We start from the raw sequence: 22,705 nt of genomic DNA on the forward strand, positions 1-22,705 counted from the left end.
GTGTTGTTATTCTCTTTAAACTCTCCACATGAGGAGCACAGAGTAATGTAGAGAATTATTGAATTACTATATTGTATACCTGAAACTAATACAACACTGTATGTTAGCTACACTGGAATTAAAATTTAAAACTTGGACAGGAGGTGCCTGGGTGGCTTAGTCGGTTGAGAGACTTCAGCTCAGGTCATGATCTCACAGTCTGTGGGTTCAAGCCCCATGTTGGGCTCTGTGCTGACAGCTCAGAGCTTGGAGCCTGCCTCAGATTCTGTGTCCTCCTATCCCTCTGTTCCTCCCCCCACTCGTGCTCTGTCTCTTTCTGTCTCAAAAATGAATAAACATTTAAAAAATTAAGAAAAAATAAAATGTAGATAGATGATAGATAGATAGATAGATAGATAGATAGATAGATAGATAGACAGATGATAGATAAATACTCTCTGCAGGCAATGCATCTCCTTTTTGCCTGTACCCAAGAGTTGACTGCTTTCATTTTCCCTATAGTACCACACTGATTTAGAATATGTTATAGAAACTTCATTATGAAATATCATGCTCATTTTTTACATAATTCTCCCGCCCCCTTCCCTCATGTCTCTTTCTCTCTTTTTCTAAGCACTTACAATTTTCTAGGCGAGGGCTAAACTTTTTATATACATTATCTCTCTTAATCCCAAAGCAATCCTGTAACTATTATTATCCCTACTTTACAAATGAGAAAACAAGACCTGGAAGAGTTAATTGGCTTGCCCAAATTTACAATGCCAATGAGTCATACGCAGGCATCTCTGGTACTGAAGTACAGTTCCTTAGCCAGTTTCCCTATTTTAATTGCCAATCAATAATTAGTAGCTTTGCAACTATCTGCAACATATTCGAATCATACTTTTAAGCCATTATTGCTCCTGAGTTTTTCTCACATTCTCTGCTGCCACCATCTGGACTCTTGTAAAACTTTCAAGCTTTTCTTCTCAAGTCCTTTTCAGCCTTATCTGAGGTTTGCATTCCCTTAAAAAGGGCTGAAATTTGTGTAGACTGGTTCTGTATTACTTAAAAATTTCTGTTCTTATCAATAGGCTCTCCTTTACTTCTCTGCAACGTGTCAGGGTCATAAAGAGATTAAAATGGAAATTAATTGGCTAATAAATTGTACTGGCAAAAGAGAAATCCATAACAAATCAGCCACTGTGCCAAATGCTGCAGACGGGATGTGTCAGTTCTAGATTCAGGGAGCAAAGTGAGCTTGATGCATTTTCCCTCGGTTGACTGTGGGAGCCATGAATTAATAAGTAAGGGAAGGTTGGGAAATACCAGCAAATCAATATGGCCATTAAGAAGGGGTTCAAAGGGCAAGGGAGGGACCAGCAGAGATTTAGCACACAAGTCATCGACTTCCAAAAGGCTATGACCCTAATCCTATGAAACATAAAACATGTTCACATTTGTAAGAACAGGAAAAACAGTAACACCCTTGCCAAGTCTTACCATGATCTGGTTTCCCCTGAAACCAGACTATTTATTCCCCTGAAACCTGACTATTTATTAAAACCACTGATTGTGGGTGTGCTGTTTCAAAGGGACACATGCACCCCAATGTTTATAGAAGCACTATCAACAATAGCCAAAGTATGGAAAGAGCCCAAATGTCCATCGATGGATGAATGCATAAAGAAGATGTGGTATATATACACAATGGAGTATTACTCGGCAATCAAAAAGAATGAAATCTTGCCACTTGCAACTACGTGGATGGAACTGGAGGGTATTATGCTAAGAGAAATTAGAGAAAGACAAAAATCCTATGACTTCACTCATATGAGGACTTTAAGAGACAAAACAGCTGAACATAAGGGAAGGGAAACAAAAATAATATAAAAACAGGGAGGGGGACAAAACAGAAGAGACTCATAAATATGGAGAACAAACTGAGGGTTACTGGAGGGGTTGTGGGAGGAGGGATGGGCTAAATGGGTAAGGGGCACTAAGGAATCTACTCCTGAAATCATTGTTGCACTATATGCTAACTAATTTGGATGTAAATTTTAAAAAATAAAAAATCAAATAAAAAAACCCTACTGATTGTGCATTAAGTGCTATTAGGTCTCATATGGGAAGGAGAGAGAGGCAGAAGCGTGTATGTTAGGAGGACAACTTACTGATGTGGAAGAGCGGGAGACAACTTTCAGTCCTCTCTTGGATCTGGCCCCACTGTCCTCCGTGTGTTCGCGAGCGGTTCAGTTTCATCTCTAAGTGCCTTCCTACTTCTCACACCTTGATTCCCTTCTTACAGTGTATAACCTTAATATCATATTGAAATTTAGGGAATACGAAGAATGGAAAAGAAGGCAACAATTTAGCACCTCCTACTTTCCAGGACCATGTATGGTTCTTCGAATCCATTGCTTCATCTCATTAATCCTCACAATAATTCTGTAAAATAGAGATTGCTACCCTTATTTTATCGTTGAGATAAACAAATCTTATGAGCTCAGAGGTCAGGTAAACTGACCAAAATTATGCAAGCTGCTGGCTGAAGAAAGCAAGATTCAAATAAAGCTTTATTTAAATGTATGAATGAATGAATGAATGAAGTCAAGAAAGAAGTGCATTCTTATTTAACAAAATAGACATTTCAAGCTACTACGTATTTCATTTCTCACCAATCATTGGGACTAAAATTCTGTTCCACTTGAAGCCGCCTGCAAAAATGCATGCAATAATAGTTAACATGTACCCAGCACTTACTAGGTGTCAGGTACTATTCTAAGTACTCAAACCAGTTAATGCTCACAATGACTCTATGAGGGAGGAACTATCCCTGGATCCATTTAACAGATAAGGAATGTAAAGACTTGAGAGGTTAAATAACTTGCCTAAGATCACAGTTAGTACATGTAGAGCAGAAAATTTGCCTCCCCCTGCTTCTAGAGTCTGTGCTCTTAACCAGTCCACTATAGCACCTCTTCAACACACATACCTACACACACATCCTTCATATACATGTACACACACACATGTGCACAGTCTCACTTATTCATTACACAAACACATGGAACTATAAAGACAATAGATTCTTCTGGAACAAATCAAATTCTCACCATCCATTGTAACACTCCCTGTCTATCCACCAAACTGGAAGTCAGAGGAAATAGAAAATTATAATTAAGGGCAGATGAAAAGAATCATATCTCCTAAAACACCAAAAACTTCACCCTACCACCAATGTGTTGTGGTTGATAAAGTTTATAACCACCAGCACTGGAATTCATAAAACCTCTCAGAAAAGTGAAGACATTTTTCTGAGAATTTCCATAGTTATAGCTGTATTGTATTAGCTTGCTCGGCTGCCATAACAAAGTACAAAAGACTGAGTGGCTTAAACAACAGAAATTTATTTTCTCACAGATCTGGAAGCTGAAAGTTCAAAATCAAGGTGCTGGCAGGGTTGGTTTCTTTGGAAGCCTCTCTCTTTGGCCATTTCCTCCATGGGTCTCCACATAGCCTTTTCTCTGTGCTTGTTTATGTCTTAATTTCCTCTTACTACAAGGATACCAGTCATATTGGATTAGGGCCCACCCTAAAGACCCCATTTTAATTATTTCTTTAAAAACACTATCTCTGGGGCACCTGGGTAGCTCAGTCGGTTAAGTGTCTGACTCTTGATTTTGGCTCAGGTCATGATCTCACGGTTCATGGGTTTGAGCCCTGCATCGGGCTCCGTGCTGATAGTGCGGAGCCTGCTTGGAATTTTCTGTCTCCCTCTCACTCTCTCTGTACCTCCCACACTCTGTCTCTGTCTCTCTCTCTCTCAATAAACAAACAAACATTTTAAAAAAAGATCCTATCTCCAAATACATTCACATTCTGAGGCACTATAAGGGTTAGGACTCCAATATATAAGTACAGGGGTTAGCAGGAAGAGACATAATTTAGCCCATAACAAGTACTAAATAAAGAAGAACATTCTAACAGTTTAGAAATTGATTATGTTCAGAAGTGGATGCTTAATGTTTAGTGATGTCAACATAAGTTGTCTAGGTCAAGTGAATATTGCCATCAATCACGTTTAAAATTTCCCTTTTATCTTTTATCTCTATAACAAAGTGAATGAGAAGCAATTTTAATACATGAACAAAATAAGACACAGAAATTCTTAAATATTAATTATGAGAAATTAATTTGTATTGAGAAACTTAATTTTGAGATATTTTACTCTGCTGTCTTTCAAAAAAAAAAGGTACTATATCTGATATTTTCAGAAACAAGGTTCTACTTCCTTCTAAGATAATTCTCATAATATTTTAAAATCTGGAGTTTAAACTTTAAAATAAAAAACAAACTTGGACTTGATGACCTATAATTTTTTAATTCCTTTTTTATTGAAGTATAATTGACATACAATGTTATATTTGTTTTAGGTGTACAACATATTGTTTGATAATTCTATACATTACTCACTGCTTACCAGGATAAGTATAGTCTTGGTGACTTATAATTTAATATTAGTTGGAACAATAGAAGACTTAATTCAATACAAGATGATTCTAAATATTTTATTTCCTCTGGCAATTGTGTTTGATTGCTCTCATAGGAAGAACAAGATTTTTCAAGCAAGTAGCAAAATTATTTTGTCTGCAATATCCTAGCAACGGCCTGAGAAGATTCATGTTTCAACATATTTAAATACTTGGAATAAGTTTTTGTTTTCCAAAATAAATAGGAAAGCCTCAGTAATCACCTTTTTAATTAATTAAATAACCATGCATAGAATTATCCGTTTCATACATTTAATACAAATGAAACTGTCTCAGTACGAGAGAAATTGTTATTAGGTAGTAATTCTAAGTCAACTATATTTATATTCTAAGTTTTTGTGACTAATCCTAAAAAGAACAATCAATAGATTCATAAAAAGTAAATCTGACCCTAAGAATTGAAATAAAGTAACAGAAATACTTTCTTATTCCAGGGATGTACATAGGACGGGCTGTAAGTTTTAGAGTTTGTTTAATTTCATTTCTTTACATGAAACCATAAGAATAACAAGCATCTTAATAAAATACTGGGTGATTTGCTCACTTCTACAGTCAATCCCAATGTCAACAAGCAAAGTAGGCAAGTACCTAAGTGCAACTAATAAGCAGCATAGACATCTTGGTTGTCTATAAAATTGTGTCAAACCAGATTTAACTTGAAAAAAAAAAAAGACATTAAAGCCAAAAAAAGAAAAAAGGTTATTCAAAAGAATACAAATACAAAATCATTTACTAGGTACCTACTAGGTACCTACTGCTAGAGTTAGCGGTAGAACTAGTTAAAGGTCTTTTGAATTCAAAACTGAATAATTATTGTAAAGATAAATAAAAGGAACAGAAACATGAATAATTATACTCCGATTAGTTCATAATGAACTAATTATGATTTCCTACAATATTGAAAAAGGGTTTCTTAATTCCTTTTTCTTTTTTTTTGAAGTTTATTTATTTTGAGAGAGAGAGAGAGAGTGCAAGCAGGGGAGGGGAAGAGAGAGGGAGACAGAGAATCCCAAGCAGGCTCCACACTGTCAGCACACAGCCCAATGCTGGGCTCAAACTCACAAACCATGAGATCATGACCTGAGCCAAATCAAGAGTCAGAGGCTTAACCCATTGAGCCACCCAGGTGTCCCCACTTTTTAAAGATTAATTAATAGAAAAGTAAGTACAAGAAAAATTATAATTAAGGGCAGGTGAAAAGAATCATATTTCCTAAAATACGCAAAACTGCACACTACCACCAATGTGTTCATTAAATAATTAAATTACATTACATGTCATTTAAGCCAAGCCTCAATTACACAACTTAGTGAAAAAATTATTCAGATCTTTTGCCCTATCTCCTTGCTTCTAATAACAATTCTTTAAGCAAGTCACAAATCACCATTGTCAAATTGAAAAAATACATTTTTCTTTTCTCTTTCTTTTTTTTTTATTTTTAGAGAGAGAGAGAGCTGGCAAGCATAAGCAAGGGAGGGAGCAGAGGCAAAGAGAGAAAGAAAGAGAGAGAGAGAGAGAGAGAGAGAGAGAGAGAATCTTAAGGAGGCTACACGCTCATCATGGAGACTGACCCAGGGCTTGATCCCACAACCCTGGGATCATGACCTGAGCCGAACTCTTGACTTAAGAGTCAGATGCTTAACCGACTAAGCCACCCAGGTGCCCCCCCCAAAATAAAATTTTAATATGTGTAATTATGTCAATTTGCAATTTATGAGCCACTCTGATAAAATATTTGCTTTTCTTGTAAACTAAACCTTGTATAATGGCTAATTAAGGTTTGAGATTGATTATTGGTTAATGCCCATTATTCATGATACCATTAAGGTTAATATGGATAATCCATAGTTCCCTCTGTTTTCAAAGTACTATTTTTAAACATCTCTAAATGTCATAGAAGAACTTTGACCTTCACTCAAATTTCCATATTGGATCACCGAAGATATTTATGTATTTAATCTTAAAGTATTCCACATGATGATTCTTTTAAAATTCAAACGCGTTGTTTTTAGTTTGGCATTATAGACAATCTGTTTTGAAAGCAATTGTTCAGTTTAAAGGTTTTTGCAAAAGAGGCCAACTCTCTTCAAAGTTAGCACCAGGTCCCCAGAACCCACTTAGATGGCTATAGATAGAAATAACATAGCTTGGAACTTTCTAATTTAGGGATTGACATAAAAACACTATCTTATTTTTCTGGCCCTTAGAGTTATTTCTCCTCAGTGACAGAAAGAGAGCTTTGAACTCTGCCAGAACTTATCCATTTCTCCTATTTTATGAGAAAAGCAAAACCAAGAGAACTAAGCCTGTTACTCCACTACCACCTATATTTTCAGGAACAGCAGTCACTCCAACATTTCTTAGATCTGTACGGCATAGTGAACTAACTTCCCAACAAGCTGGCCTCTTAATTTCATCTTGCTCTGAAAGTAAAAGAATAATGAACTCAGTGATGCTGACACAATACTCCCAACCACCAGGAAGGAAACCTTAGTGTCCGGCTGTCACTCACTGACTGGGTTCAAGACTGATGAATTCCCGCTGCACAAAGCAGTGTTCACTCCTCTGTAGTAGTAAGTCTTGATGTTTATCTCATGGCAACTCTGCCAAGCAACGTAAGGATCAACTTATGAAAGAATACGTGTTTCTTAGCTGGTATTCTTAATTGCCCCCTGGAGAGAGAATGAAAAGATTGGGGGAGTTGGAAGCAGTATCCTATTTCTCTCCGATGTATTGCCAATTTTCTAAAAAGACATTTACTTTCCCATATTATTCCTCTTAAAACCTGGCCTCTGGCCCCAACCATTGAGGGTCTGAGAGTCATCAGATACTTTCTAATTTTCAAATCCAGTGGTTTCTTTTCAGTTCTCTGCCTCAGCTTTCATCATGTTTGATATTGTAGACCCACCTATTAAAATCCTTCTTTTCCATGGCTTCCATCTCCTTTTTTTTCCCCCCTTTTTCCTCATTCTTGCTCTATGCTCGTTCCCCTGTAAGGGATTAGCACACATGCTAATAACTCTTTGGGATACAAAAATATTCTACCTCCATGTAAAGCAGTATAGAGCATGATGTTTACAAATCAGGTTCTAAAAGCAGACACACCTGAATTTGATTCCCAACTGTACCATTTACTGTAGGTACATACAATTATTCCCTTATTATTTCTCTGGGCCTCAGTTTCCCACGTCTATAAATGAAAATCATAATAATAGCGCCATTTTTTTAGGTTTGAGAGAATTCAATTACTATTTGAAAAATATTTATCAGACTCATGGCACAAGAGTTTTTATTTTTTTTCTTCTTTTTTTAATATTTATTTATTTTTGAGACAGAGAGAGACAGAGCATGAATGGAGGAGGGTCAGAGAGAGAGGGAGACACAGAATCAGAAGCAGGCTCCAGGCTCTGAGCTGTCAGCACAGAGCCCGACGAGGGGCTCGAACTCACAGACCGTGAGATCATGACCTGAGCGGAAGTTGGACGCTTAACCGACTGAGCCACCCAGGCGTCCCTGCACAAGAGTTTTTAAATAAATATTGGTATTATTTCTAACACCAGTGCTCTTTGACAGACAAAATTAGAAATGGATAGCATTATAGATCTTAATCAGAGAGTAACCAAGTGACAGTTGGATTTTTTTTTTTTTTTTTGAGAGAGAGAGAGAGAAATCATCAGCAGGGGAAAAGCAGAGAGAGACAGAATCCCAAGCAGGCTCCATGCTGTCAGCACAGAGCCCAATGGGCTCAAACTCCCAAACCATGAGATCAAGACCTAAGCCAAAACCAGGAGTTGGGCATTTAACTGACTGAGCCACCCAGGCACCCCTGACAGTTGGATTTTAATTTGCTTGAATGGAATTACGAATCTAAGGATCCAGGAAAGACCACTGAGTCCAGGAGTCAGCAAGCTATTGCTCACAGGAGAAACACGGTCCACCTCCTGTTCTTGTAAATGAGTTAATGGAACAAAGCCATGCCCATTCATTTATGTTTTGTCTATGACTGCTTTTGTGCTTCAACAGCAGCACTGAGTAACTATAAAAGAGACTATATGGCTTACAAAGCCTAAAATATTTTACAGAATAAGTTTGGGGGCGCCTGGGTCGCGCAGTCGGTTAAGCGTCCGACTTCAGCCAGGTCACGATCTCGCGGTCCGTGAGTTCGAGCCCCGCGTCAGGCTCTGGGCTGATGGCTCGGAGCCAGGAGCCTGTTTCCGATTCTGTGTCTCCCTCTCTCTCTGCCCCTCCCCCGTTCATGCTCTGTCTCTCTCTGTCCCAAAAATAAATAAAAAACGTTGAAAAAAAAAATAAAAAAAAAGAATAAGTTTGCTAACCCCTAATGCATTCTAACCCCCATAATTTTTCTAATGAGAAAATTAAATACAATCACATGATTCTGAAATTGCTAAGAAACTTCCCAACGTATCATCTTTGTTAGTTTACAGGAAACTTATATGTATGCAGACTGTTTACTGATGGAAAAAAAAACCTTCTTCATTAGCATGTTTTGTTGTTTCTGTGACACAATTATAGTTTTTGGGAGTCCCACAGAACATGGGATTTATTCTGACACTATATATCTACACTTGCACTATGAAAAATAAAGCATTTTCCATTAGGGCCAGAAAAACTCGAGGTTAAAAAAAAATAAAACAGCATAAGCTCATGCCAAAAGCTGAATTTTCCTTAATAAAAAGAAAGGTGGCAGCTTCCAACTTCAGCACAAAGTACGAGTGTCAAATTGCTGCAGAAACTGCTGTCTTCTGGCGATTGATGACCAGAATGACCCCAGAAGCAATTGTGTATTCTCATGAGATGGCCGGCTTAGGCACTTCTGGGAAGGAGCATGGGTCTTCAGAAAGGTTAGCGTGTTGTCTATTTCCTGGTAACTACTTGCAGAAGGTCGAAGGAGTTGATGGGACCAGACGTAAAGCAAGAATAGGGTCAGGCCATGGCATTTAATCAGTGGCTACAGGGGGCATCAGTGGATTGCCCAGAAAGAGGAACATTTCATGGCTGAAGCTCTGGTTTGCTTCTAGTATATTCATGTTCATTCCCTAATGCAGTATGAACATCACAAATACAAGCCACTCCTGGAGATCCCAAGGGTAAAGCTGAGCTTCAACTGAAAATTCTCAAGTCTCAGATGTAAACATCTTGCAGTGGCATCAGGAAGGGAGAGAAAAAGAAAACATCATTTTTCTTTTGGAGAAAACAGCTCTATTTTCTTCTATGCCACCAGAAATGGCATTACCCTGGACTGCAGATGATGCGTAAGGGATGCAGAGATAACCTGTAGCTTTTGCTACCAGAAGACCTCATTATGTGATCCCTCTGGTGGTGGTCTACAATCACCTATTTCAGGATTACCAAGCGTGGCTGTTAAAAAAGCAGACTTCTGGTTCCTGTACCAGACAGTGTGTATCAGCACGTCTGTGTCTCACACCCAGGCATGTGCATTTTCAACAAGCTTCCCACACAATCCTACTGCAAAGCTTGAGTCTGGAGACTGAGGGTCCATTGAAGGGGGAACTAGCGCTAAATCTTTTAGCTCTGCCATTTAGTCTAGCCTTGTGACTTTGAGTAATTGACTTAAAATGAGTCAAATATAATCTACTCTGCTAGCCAACAAGATTTATTCATTTTGAGAATAAAAGGGAAGAGCCCAAAGTGTGATGTCAGTGCAAGGTATAATTCCCCGGAAGAGATTAGTGCACTCAGCTAAAATGGCTAAATTGCTCAAAGGCAGGGATGTGCAGAAGGCTCCATGTGGGATTACATGGCTTTATTTTTCTAACGTACTCAAGGAAAAGTACTGTGATTTCATAAAATGTTAGCTTAGCTTTTTATGTTATGTTTGCTTCTTTCTGTCCCATACATTTAATTGAGTAAGCTAATGTCTATATGAAGGAAGAAAATCTCAGAAATGAACAATTTACCAAAGCTTTGTGCAGTACTGCCTGCTCAGTATATTCTGCACAATTAAAAGGTCTGGGGGCAGAGCTTGAGCCACCCCAAATGAGAAACCATCTAAACACGTGAATGTTGCTACAGACTAAACTAGTTTCCCCAGTTTATTTTACTCTCCCCAGCTGCTTCAGAATCCTTCTTCTGCCTAAAAGCCATGACCACAAAATCCAATGTCACCTTCTCCAGGGCTTGGTACCCCTGAATATACAACAGCCAAATCTCTCCGGTATTTTACTCACAAAATAAAAGGTGGCAAAAGCAGCTGTACTTGAAGTCACTGCTACTAAATAAATCCCAAACCTGTTCGTTTGCTTTTCTGCTACAATATACAGTTCAAAACTGGACCTGCACTGCTGTCCCCATGATGCCATAGTCACTCCTGGGACCGAGGAACTAAGTGGTCACTGACATTAATATAGGTATGCTGGGAAACAATATCCCCTCACACTCATTTTTTAAAATGGTTCATTAAGAAACACTTGAATATACTAATAACAATAGATAACATGTATTGATTATGTGACTGATCTTTTTTTAAGTTTACTTATTTATTTTGAGAGAGAGAACAAGTAGGGGAGAGGCAGAGAGAGAGTGGGAGAGAGAATCCCAAGGAGGCTCTGCACTGTCAGCACAGAGGCTACTTGGGGCTCAAACTCATGAACTGTGAGATCATGAACCGAGCAAAAATCAAGAGTTGGATGCTTAACAGACTAAGCCACCCAGGTGCCCCTGTGACTAGTCTTTTAATACATCATCATCCTACCTCATCTTCACAAGAAGTCTATGAAGTCGATACTATTATCTCCACTTTACAGATAAGGAAAGTGAGAAAGAGCTGAAAATTGCAATGAATGTCATAGTATGGGCACTGAAAAATCACATTAGGTGGTCAGCCCATGTTTACTTGGTTCCAAATATCACAATTTTAACCATTACAACAAAACAGACTTGATGACCTTGATGTATCTGTCTCTCTTAACAATCTAACCCTTGTTCAAATTGAATCAGATTTCTCTGTTAGCCATTATTATCAATTTTCCTTAAAATCTAGGAATCATCTCTAATGGAAGGGACTGTATCTTTAAGACATATAATAAGGTGCTCAGCAAATATTTGTTGAATGAATGAATCCTCAGTACTTAGAAGAACTGCCGGTTATTTTAAATCTCAAATCCTCTTCCCTATTACAAGCAACTATCAGCATTATTTTCATGCCAATTTAAATGAGAAGTTCTTTTTGTCAAAACAGACAAATATAAGGGAAGGAAAAAAGAGAGAGAGAGGGAAGCAAACCACAAGAGACTCTACAGAATAGAGAACAAACAGGGTTGATGGAGGGAGATGGACAAGGGGTTTGGCCAGATGGGTGATGGGCATTAAGGAGTGCACTTGTGATGATCACTGGGTGTTGTATGGAAGTGATGAATCACTAAGTTCTACACTTAAGGGAAATTTTACCATCTATGTCAATTAACTAGAATTTAAATAAAAACTTGAAATACAAAATAAAATAAAATAGTTCTTCACAGGTGAATTGTCACTACTAGTAATTACAGAAACATTGTTTATAAATTATTTACTTTTGTGTGAAGTGAGAAACCCTTGTGTGAACTAGAAACCCTTACTTCTGACCAATAGTAAACTCAGGGGTTCCAAGACCACATTTCGTTTCAATAATTCACTAGAAAGACTCACAGAACTCACCAGAAACACTTATCTCATGATTATGGTTTTAGATACAGATTAGGTTAGGTTAAAAGATAGAGATTAAAATCAGCCAAGAGAAGAAGCACATAGGGCAGAATCTAGGAAAGTTCCAAACACAGAGCTTTGAGTTATCCTCTCCCCATGGAGCCACGCACACACAGCCTTACTCTTCCAGCAGTAATATATGATGATACAAATGGAGTATCAACCAGAGAGCCAACCAGGGAAGCTCACCCAAGCCTTGGCATCCAGAGCCTTTATTTGGGCTCTATGGTTGATTGCCCACATGGCTGACCTCAGTTGCCAGGCATTCTGGGGTCAAACTGATACTGTGTGACTCAAAGTTCCTACTATATTTAATACTGTTAGACTATCCGGAAATTCTGTCAGACTATCTGGAAATGCAGAGGCTGTGAAAACTCTGAAATTCACAGCCTCCAGTCCTACAAAGACTCCTATCAGGCATGGCATTGCAAGGGTTTAGAGAATACCTCCCAGCAGCTGAGGGCAGAGGGCAGACCTCTTCTGGACAAGGATTATTCTTCACTACATAAAGAGTTTAAAGAAAATCTAAGTGTTTTGTTTTTTTTTTTTTAAGATTACTAGTTTCACTTGCACTGATATATTTTCCAATGTAGAAGATCTAGAGACCAATTTATAACTATGGGGCCGGGATATGGATGTGACCATCATCTTCCAGGCATGTTTTTACTTCAGAAAATATGATTTAAAAAGGAAATAGAGCTGGGGTGCCTGGGTGTCTCAGTCGGTTGAGCGTCCGACTCTTGATTTCAGCTCAGGTCATAGTCTCACGGTTTGTAGGTTCAAGCCCCAGATGGGGCTCTGTGCTATCATCAGCTTGGGATTCTCTCTCTAACTATCTCTCTGCCCTCCCCTGCTTGCATGTGCATGTGTTTTCTCCCTCCCTCTCTCTCTCTCAACCTCTCTTTCTCTTCCTCTCCCTCTCTGTCAAAAATAAATAAATAAAATTTTAAAAAACAAAATAGAACTGACTTACGAGGCAGCCCAGAACTACACGTACAAGCATAGATAGCATCAAGCTACAATAGAAACCAACATGCAATAATAGCTATTTTACACGACTAAGTTAGAGAATCTAAATATGGAGGTAGATCTTACAGCATCTAGTTTAGAATCCAGTCCAATAACTAAACTCTGAAATTAGGCCTCTCCTAGATGATTGTCCCAAAAATCAATCTTCCTCTTATTTCCACCATTCTTTTCCTCCAGTTCATTCCAGACTCCTTGCTCTTCCCCCTTCTGACTGCCAAGGAAGCAGGTGGTTTGTCCATCTGGAACTCCAAGTTTTGCTCCATCCTGATCATTTCCAAATACACTGAATCCTCAAAGGCTTACATCTTGTTCCAATTATTTCAATTATTAGGTTTTTGGGTTGAAAGCAATAGCAACTTAATTACAATTAATTTCAGCAAAAATTTTGGACCTAGACACACACATAGGAGAATGCCATGTGATTTCTGTTGCTTAAACCACCTAGTGTGTGTTACTCTGTCACAGCGCCCTAACAAACTAATACACAGACTAAATATGTATTTCTGGTCATTTGAACATCATGTTTTATAATTGTCTCATCTCACTGGTCAAAATCAAGCACAGTTCACATAAGAACTTCCTCTTTTGCACATGCAATTCCACTCTCTTATATTTTATTTGTCATTAATCATCTTATACCTATTGGTTTCTTTATTCACATCACAGATTTTATTCCATACAAATACCACGAGAATCTAGGCTAAATAGTCATATGTTAGGTAAAAAGACCTTAATTTCAAATATTGAACTTTGCAGACCCAGATCTCCATCATATTCTTTTAATAGATTCCAATTGTCTATTGAAATAGTCCATCTTTTTATTCATTTTGCCTTTATTTTTCCTTTATTTTTGAACATATAAACCATGGTTATTTTGAACTCCTTACTAACTACATTCCGTACTTATATCACATCTAGGTCCATTTTTTCTGTTTTATCTCGTAATTATTTGTCACTTTACCCACTTATTTGCAGGCCTAAAACTTTTTATTAAATGCTGGATATTATAAATGATATATCATAGGTGCTTTGCAGTATGTTATCTTCTAAAGGACATTAATTTTTTATCTGGAAGATAATCATATCACTAGAGGGTCACCCTCATCCTGCCACATTTAGTCTGAGTCAGGGGTGGGTCTATTTCACTTTGCCCTTTTTCCTAGAGTCCAGCCCTTACTTCTAGCATACTCCTAGCATTCCCCTAACTTCTAGGATGTGGTATTTCAATGACAACAACAAGCCTAGGGAGTTCACTTAGCTGGACCCAAACATTAATGTCTCCACAGAGTTGTGAAACCTCTAAAATTCCCAATTATATTTCAGGCTCCTTTTATTTTTTCTCTGTCCCATCTCTTGAAATCTCATTCTGTCATGCTCCACTTTATGAGTCAGCCAAAGACACAGTGTGAACTTTTGTGTAGATTTTTGAAGGTCCTCTGTAGCTTCTTCTGTCTGATATCCTACCCTTCAAATCGCAGTCACCATGGTAACTCCAAACACCAGTCTGTTTCCTCTGATAGCAAAAATACTGTTTTCTGCTTGGGCTCTATTCCCCCAAACAGTGGTCTGGAAATTCCATTCAGGGAAAAATCAGGGTGAATGCAGGATGTAGCTCATGTGTTTCCCTTTGCTCACAGACATTGCTTGCTGCCCATTTCCTGCAAGTAATTGTTTTATATTCTTCTCCATACTGGTACACACTTTAGTGGGAGGGGAAGTCTGATACAAGCTAATTAATCATGGCCGAAATTTAAAGTCAGGCATAAAGTTCTTAAATACAGGCATAAAGTTCTTAAATACAGTTCATGATTCATTTCTTTGTTCTATATGCCCTTCTCTCCTCTCTTTCCATACCTGCAGAAGGAAGTTTGGAAGCTTGAGGAAATTGCTTCAGATTGAGCAGTTTGGGCTCCCACTGACAGATGTTGGCTGCTCATATTGACATATCCTATTGAAGGCTAATGAAATCTTAATGAAATATTAGTTCATTAGTACAAGTGGCTTGGAACAAAGTGGTTTTCAATTTGGGGGCTGCACAGAAGATCACCAGGGCAGGGAGTTGTTTTAAAACTCTAGGTGTTCTAGCCACACACCAAACCCATTACATTTAGAGACCCTGGAAACGGACCCAAGAAAGAAGTTGTTTTCAAATCTCTACAGATAATGCCAATAGCAGCCAAGGTTGAGAATCATGGACTTAAATTCTTGGCTGAAGCTCTCTTATGTAAAAATAAAACATCACTGAGATGATCCCTGAGCATCCTTGCCATGCAAGTCCGTCCTTCATCTCCTTAATCCTGCATGAGAGCATTTCCTTCACCAGTGTTCTCCTTTCACTGCTCACGAAACAACGAGGAAAATCCAGTGAGGTCATTTTTGCCTTAGCTTTGTGACTTTGGTGAATACAAATGTTCTCCAAAGTTTACATGGCTTCATAAGATGTTTACCATGTCTGCTCACCTAGTCGTTTGTCAGAGGAGAAGGAAAAACAGCTATATATAATCTGTCCAAAGAAAAATGTAAGTCGAACATGAAAGATATTACAAAAATAAATGTTTTAGAAGTGGGATGAGGCTTTTTGTAAACACAAGAAAGCACCTGCTTATTGACACCATGCTACTGTGGAAATTATGTGCAAGTGTTTGCATAATTACAGATCTATATTCCATATATGTAAAGCAAAACTATTTGCATGAGTCATTTGCAGAAGACTTGGAAGCCTCTTGCCTGAGTCCTGACAGTGCTCAGTGCTCTCTCTCTTTCCCAAAGCAGATGTGTAATGAGAAATGCCACGATTGGCCAAATGGGCTTTTATAGGGAGGCTCTGGGAAGAAGAAAACTTGGAGCCAGGCCCATCCCCATAGCACAATCACCTGCTGTGGGCCATTCAGTTCATGCCAGCCATTTTTATCCACAGCTTTTTCTACCTCACAGGTGTGTCATAAAAGAACTACATAATGTGTAAGACACTCCATGGTGCTGTGAAGCAAGTAACCAAATAAATATAGGATGTTTACCTTGCCAAAAAACAGCATCTCAGCATCCAACGGGAAGATGCCAAGCCACCTGCTAAGGTCAAATGGTTTGTGACCTGAAGCAAACTGCCTCTGCTCAATACAAACGGTGTAACATCCTTGCCCCCCCATCCAAAATCTTCAGTGTAATCCATTTATATTCTTCTTAAATGTATCTGTATATTTAGGCCTTTTCATCCTTATTCACACCTTTGCCCCACCAGCAAGATCTTTTGCCTTTTTCTGTCCTGTCTCTCCTCCTCCCTCAATCCCAGCTTCCACCATTGAAATATAACCTGTCATTCAAGCTCCAATTTAATTAATAACAGCTACCATTGTTTAGTATTTACTGTGTACCTGGAACTAAGCTGAATGCTTTACATATTTCATTTTACTGAATTCTTCCAACACATCTACAAAGTTACTTTCATTAAGCCAGTGTAACAAATGACAACCAAAACCCAGAGGTAAAATAACTTGCTCAAGATCACAAAGCCAGAATTCAAACCCAGGCCTGTCTTGATCTAAAGCTGATATTATTACACACTATATTGCAGTCATCCTTACCAACTTCCCATACAAACTTTCTTGATGACTCCACAATACAGCAATTTCTCCCAACCTAAACCTAGCTCCCCTCCAGGACATATTTTGACATGCCTTGATTACTGTTTCATTTATATTGCTATTTGAATTTAGATGAGTATATTTAGTTTCCTTTCCTAAGTATATTATAAGCCTATTAAAGCCCCAGAACTTTTCAAATGCTAAACTAATGCACCTACATTCTCCAGACACATACAGACACTGGTCTTACTCTACAGTCTTGAGTATATTTTTTGTTACCCTTTTATCACCTAGCATATTTTTATGTACAGTAATCTAACCCCACCAATAATTTGCTCTCATTTGTTAAAAGTCCAAATATGAGGGGTTAAATGAAAAGCATGAGGTTGAGAGGGCCAGTAAAGGTGTGACCAGAGATGAACATACCTACTTCCAAGGCATTATGTTATGATTTCTAAGTTGATAAGAACCATCAGAACTTAAAAAAAAAAAGAACTTAACAAAGGCATTCCTTTTTTGTAATTTAAGGTATGTTTGCCAAAATATACTGACATTATACTGTATTCTAAATATGTATGAGTCATAATATTTCCCAATCAGCTATTAATAGTTACTAGTGTCTTCTTTGTTCAGAATGCTTTTCAAAATGCCATAGCACAAAGGTAGAATCAAGCATAAAATAAATTAGCATAGTATTTTACATTTTAGGAATAATGAACACTAGGTCTATCTATGCAAACCGATTTGATGGATCAAGAAAAATGCTTAGAAAATTCAGAAGCCAAAGCACTCTAGCCAAACAGAAAACTGAGGGTAAACTTTTAGAGCTTGAATGAAATAGATAATACTTTAAGAGGAAAGAGCAAATTATATAAATGAGTACTTATTGAGGAAATGAAATAAAACCTGTTATGAGTGATAAAAATAATTGGCACCCAGGAGATACCCCACAGGGACTTCCTGTACCAACCACAGTATAGTTGTTTTCTTCAAATGAAGGAGGGGTAAAGGTTACATGTTGTGTCTTCCAGATGAGTATAAAGTTACTCCAATGCTCATTTTCCTAATTCTAAAATTCTTGAGTAAGAGTGCTTTTGTTTTTACTGGGAACACAAAATGGAATACAAAGGGAACTAAATTAAAGTAGAGAGGTATGCATCTCAGGAAGAAATGCATTTGCTCAGACTCACCTGTGAACAAGCCTTGAGGACCCCTCAGTAGCATACCCTGTTTGGGGTATAAGAATATGAAACCACTTCATGATTCAGAAGTCAGGAATGTGAAATTTACCTTCCTTTTGGCCACAGTCTCAGTGTGTGGGAGTGTCAAGTGTATTCTTCTCTTATTTATGAGTTTGTCTCTTGTATAGACTGGGATAATACCCATTTGCTTTCCCTCAAAAATCTCAGGGGTGACTCATGGCTCTTCTATTCAGCCAGTATGCTAAGATACTGTGAGTAATAAATAATTTCTTTTAAGCCTGCAGAAACTTCCGTCTGCATTTACTTAGAATCTCATTCGACTTTTCCTATTTATCAACAGCTGTGAAACTTTCAAGAATTGTTACTGCAAGTTCTCACCATTTCCTGGAGTCCCTATAGCTATAGATTTTCTAGCCATATGATCTTAAAGAGTCAACTTATTTTTGTGAAAGCAGCTTCAGATACGGTGTCAAATGACCCGTGTTCATATTTCAGCTCTGCCTTTTGACCTTGATTAAACCAAGCACCTCCCTAAGCCTCAGCACCTTTCTCTATGCAAAGGGGAAATAATACCTGCCTGTACTTACCCACAGAATTGTGGTAAGGCTCAATTTGAGAAGTATGCAAAAATGCTGCATAAATCACATCTCTATAGTAGGATTGTTCATGCTATTTTAAGTGTCTTTTAGCCCCATCATTTCTATCAAACAGCAATTACATGCAGTTAAGGTTTTATTTCCTTCCAGTCTTTTTTCTACAGTGTATGTGTTTGTGTATCTGTGTAGATTTACTTTTCAAATGTAGGCAATATTTTATTATGATGTAATTGTGTATTATCATATTTACATATATTATGATATATGTATGTATATATCCCTAAGTTAATAAAAGTTCTTCCAAAACATGGTTAATAACATTTTGATATGTCTATCATATATAATATATATAATGAAGTATGATGGAGACATGCATTTTCATGTTATTAAAAATTATTTCTAAACATGGTTAATAATGGATGCATTAAAAATATGTTGGGTAGTGCTCGTTTCAGCAGCACATATACTAAAATTGGAATGATACAGAGAAGATTAGCATGGCCTCTGCACAAGAATGACATACAAATGCATGAAGCATTCCATATTTTTGCACAGGTAGAAAGACAAACACCATATGATTTCACTCACATGTGGAATTGAATAAACAAAGCAACAGAGCAAAGGAAAAAAAAGAGAGAGAAAGGCAAACCAAGAAACACTCTTAACTATAGAGAACAAACTGATGGTTGCCAGAAGGGAGGTGTGTGGGGGGGATGGGTTAATAAATAGGTGATGGGGATAAGGAGGGCACTTGTGATGAGCCTCAGATGTTGTATGGAAGTGTTAAATCACTAAATTGTACACCTGAAGTTAATATCACACTGTGAACTAACCAACTGGAATTTAAATAAAAGCTTTTTAAAAATATGGTGGGTAATAATACTACCATAGGAGTGAACCATAGTTTGTGGGATCACTCTCCACCTTTAACTCATTAAAAATACACATTTATAGGTTCTTTTGTTTTTGCTTGTTTTGCTATTTTGTTGTTGTTGATGTCACTGAGTTTAGTTGCTATTATAACCAAGATTGTAGTAAACATCTTTGTACGACAATCTTTTTATGGACCCCTAATTCAATAGAGGACATTTCTAGAACTGAAATCACTGAATCAAATGTATGGATTCTTCTAAGATCTTTGGCTAGCCCTTGCTAACATATGGTCAGATTCTGTTCCTGAAGTGTTGTACTGTTTAGATAATGTAAGAGATAACTTTTATGGTAGCTTCATCATGATTACCTATTTTAATCATTACCAATTTCATAGGCAAAAAAAAAGTAACTTTCCATTATCTATGTTTATATGATCACTAGTGAAGTTGAAAATCTGTCATGTTTATTGATTTTAATTATTTCTGCCACAAATGTCTTATGTTTGCTCCATTTTCAGTATTTTCCTTATTGACTTTTACACCTTATTGACACCTTAAGAAATTAGTTACACAGTCATCCTAACTCATAAAATTTTCCAAATTTGTCAACTGCACTTTAATATTGCCATGATTTTTGACATTGTAAGTTTTTTTTAAGTTTTTTTTTCTTCCAGTCTTATTGAGACATAATTGACACATGGCATTGTGTAAGTTTCATATAAGGTGTCCAACATGTTGGTTTCATACATTTATATATTGCAAAATGATAACCAACATAGCATTAGCTAATACCTCCATTTCTTTTTTGTGGTAATTTTTCAAGTTTTTAAAAATCATATTTACCAGGCAGTTTATTCCATTGCTTCCTTTTTTGATATTTTTGTGAGTTAAGTAGAGGGAATCCCTACTGCATCCATATAGTAATTCATCATTTTAATAAAAACCAGCCCCTAAGTTCAAAGACTTAGCAATCTAGAGTAAAGTTAGGGTGTGATGATACCGATTATTGCTGCTCTACCAGGAAGTCAATTTGAAAGCACCTGCAAGGAGATTATTAACTATTTCTGGTGCAGGAGGAATTAGCACCAACTCAGACACAGCCCTGTTTATAAGCCACTCAGATACATACTGTGCCAAGGAGTTTGGCTGATGGTGAGCACCCAGAAATTCTGACACTTAGAAAGCAGAAGGTCTGTGCTAGTACATCTGTTAAGTCAGAGGGGTCCAGGCTGAGGCTCAGGCTCAGGGAGACAATGGGGAACAGGGAATAGACAACACCAAAATCAGTTCTGCTAGGGAAGAGGGGTTTGAAAATGTCTGAGATGCGTAAGCTATAATTAACAAGGTGACTCTAAAAAGAACTGGACTTCCCTCCCAGTTCTAAGTTTCTGTCTCATCATTCTCTGACTCTGTTTGCTTCTTGTGCTGAGTTAAGGGCAAACTTCTTGCTTGCTTTACATTTAAATTTGATACTTCTGTGTTTACAAAGGCCCATGAGGAGGCACACTTGCCTCCTTAGCAGCATGAATAGTAACCACAGTTAATACAGTTAATAAGAATTAACATTATTTAGGCTCTTCCGATGGTCCAGACCTTGTTCTGAGCCCTTTATATTCATGGAACCCTTCAAAACACTTTTAACTGGTAGGAACACAATTTCCTCCATTTTATAGAGGCACAGAGAAGTAGATGACTTATCCAGGGTCACACAGCCCGCAAGAAGATGAGCCAGGATTTGAAACCAGACACCTGGTATCAGAGTTGGCAACTTTATTATATTCTATGATATTCTGTATTTACTAATACAAATTTTGGTAACAAGTATTTTGATTCCTATATGTGAAAAGATGTATGCAAATATATCTATACATTTGGAAAGATCTATGTATGTTATATCCCTGGATTTCTGCTTTTATTTATTAGGGTCAATGACAGGGGAGGATTAGGAATTAATTAAAGAATTACTGGCTTATCTAGGCCTCTGGCTTTCCCACCTTCTGATACTTCTACCAGAAAACAATAGAACAAAGGAATAACACATTTTAGAGAAAAATGACTATTTTCCCACAGTTTGATGTTTATTAGTTCTGCTGGGGATTGACTTCTAAGGGAAACCAGACTCAATATAATGATCAAAGTAAGATCAAGTTTATATACCCACCTATTATATTCCTAGTACCTCTGGTGCTTCCATGGGTACCAGCTTAGTGCAGGACAGTGGAGTGTAGAGTGTGTGGAGGCAAATCCCCAATAACAACACAATTTCGGCAGTCTCTGAATAAGCCTTGCCAACATAGCTGACAGACTCTTGTCCCTTTTGTCCCTTTCTTGCCACCTCGATATCCATGCAGACACAGGGGTCTCTCATGGTTGCAGTTTCAGAATTACTTATGGCCAAACACTGCTTGATGTCTCAGATGGCAACAAGGAGAGGCTGTACTACTGTCACCAATTTTCTCTCTTGTCTCGTTCCCTCCACTCCATCTCCCCACAGCCTTGCTAGACTAATAGTTTCCGTACAAATTTAGTCACATTCCTCTCCTTAAAAATCCTTCCATGGATTCCCACCACCAACAGGTTAAAATCTCACCTCCCTAACATGGTGTCCAAGCCCTTTGACAATATGGCCCTTCTCCTATCTCCAACTTAGTCTATGAGCTCCTTACAGGAAAGTAACCCTGCTCTCCACCCTTGTGAATGGCACTTAATAAATATTTAATGGATGAATGGATGGGTGGCTCAATAAAAGAATGGATGAATAGTGTCTTTCACATGGTGATCATTTCTTTTATTTATATTGTTTATATTGTTAGCAAAGAACTCCAAAATATATTATCTCAATTAGACATGACAACAAATTCCTGAAATGGGTAATACTGACAATTTACCCATAAGGAACAGGTTCAGTAAGGCTAAGAGACTTGCCAGACATCACATTTGCGTCACACCAAACCTTATAGCCTTTCTAATATGCCACAATTCTTTCCCATAATGCATAAAGTGATCTAAATGTAGTTATTTAATGATGCAGAGATTTATAGAGTTTTACAGCTGGGAGACTCCCCTAGTCAACTCTTTTTATTGGAAACATGAAAAACTCAGATCCAGAGATATGAAATTGCTTAGATTTGTACCACTCATTAGCAAGAGACTAGAAAATAGCTTCCTGGA

General features: G+C 37.7%; 1 non-coding gene across 1 annotated transcript; it reads left to right on the forward strand.

Annotated features, from left to right (window-relative positions):
• The first annotated feature begins 19,104 nt into the window (after positions 1-19,104).
• LOC115522512 lies at positions 19,105-19,211 on the forward strand. The gene has a single exon (XR_003971418.1). It is a non-coding gene; the product is annotated as a U6 spliceosomal RNA (small nuclear RNA).
• Positions 19,212-22,705: the final 3,494 nt, after the last annotated feature.

This window comes from Lynx canadensis, chromosome C1 (assembly GCF_007474595.2).
Source record: "Lynx canadensis isolate LIC74 chromosome C1, mLynCan4.pri.v2, whole genome shotgun sequence".
Taxonomy (NCBI): domain Eukaryota; kingdom Metazoa; phylum Chordata; class Mammalia; order Carnivora; family Felidae; genus Lynx; species Lynx canadensis.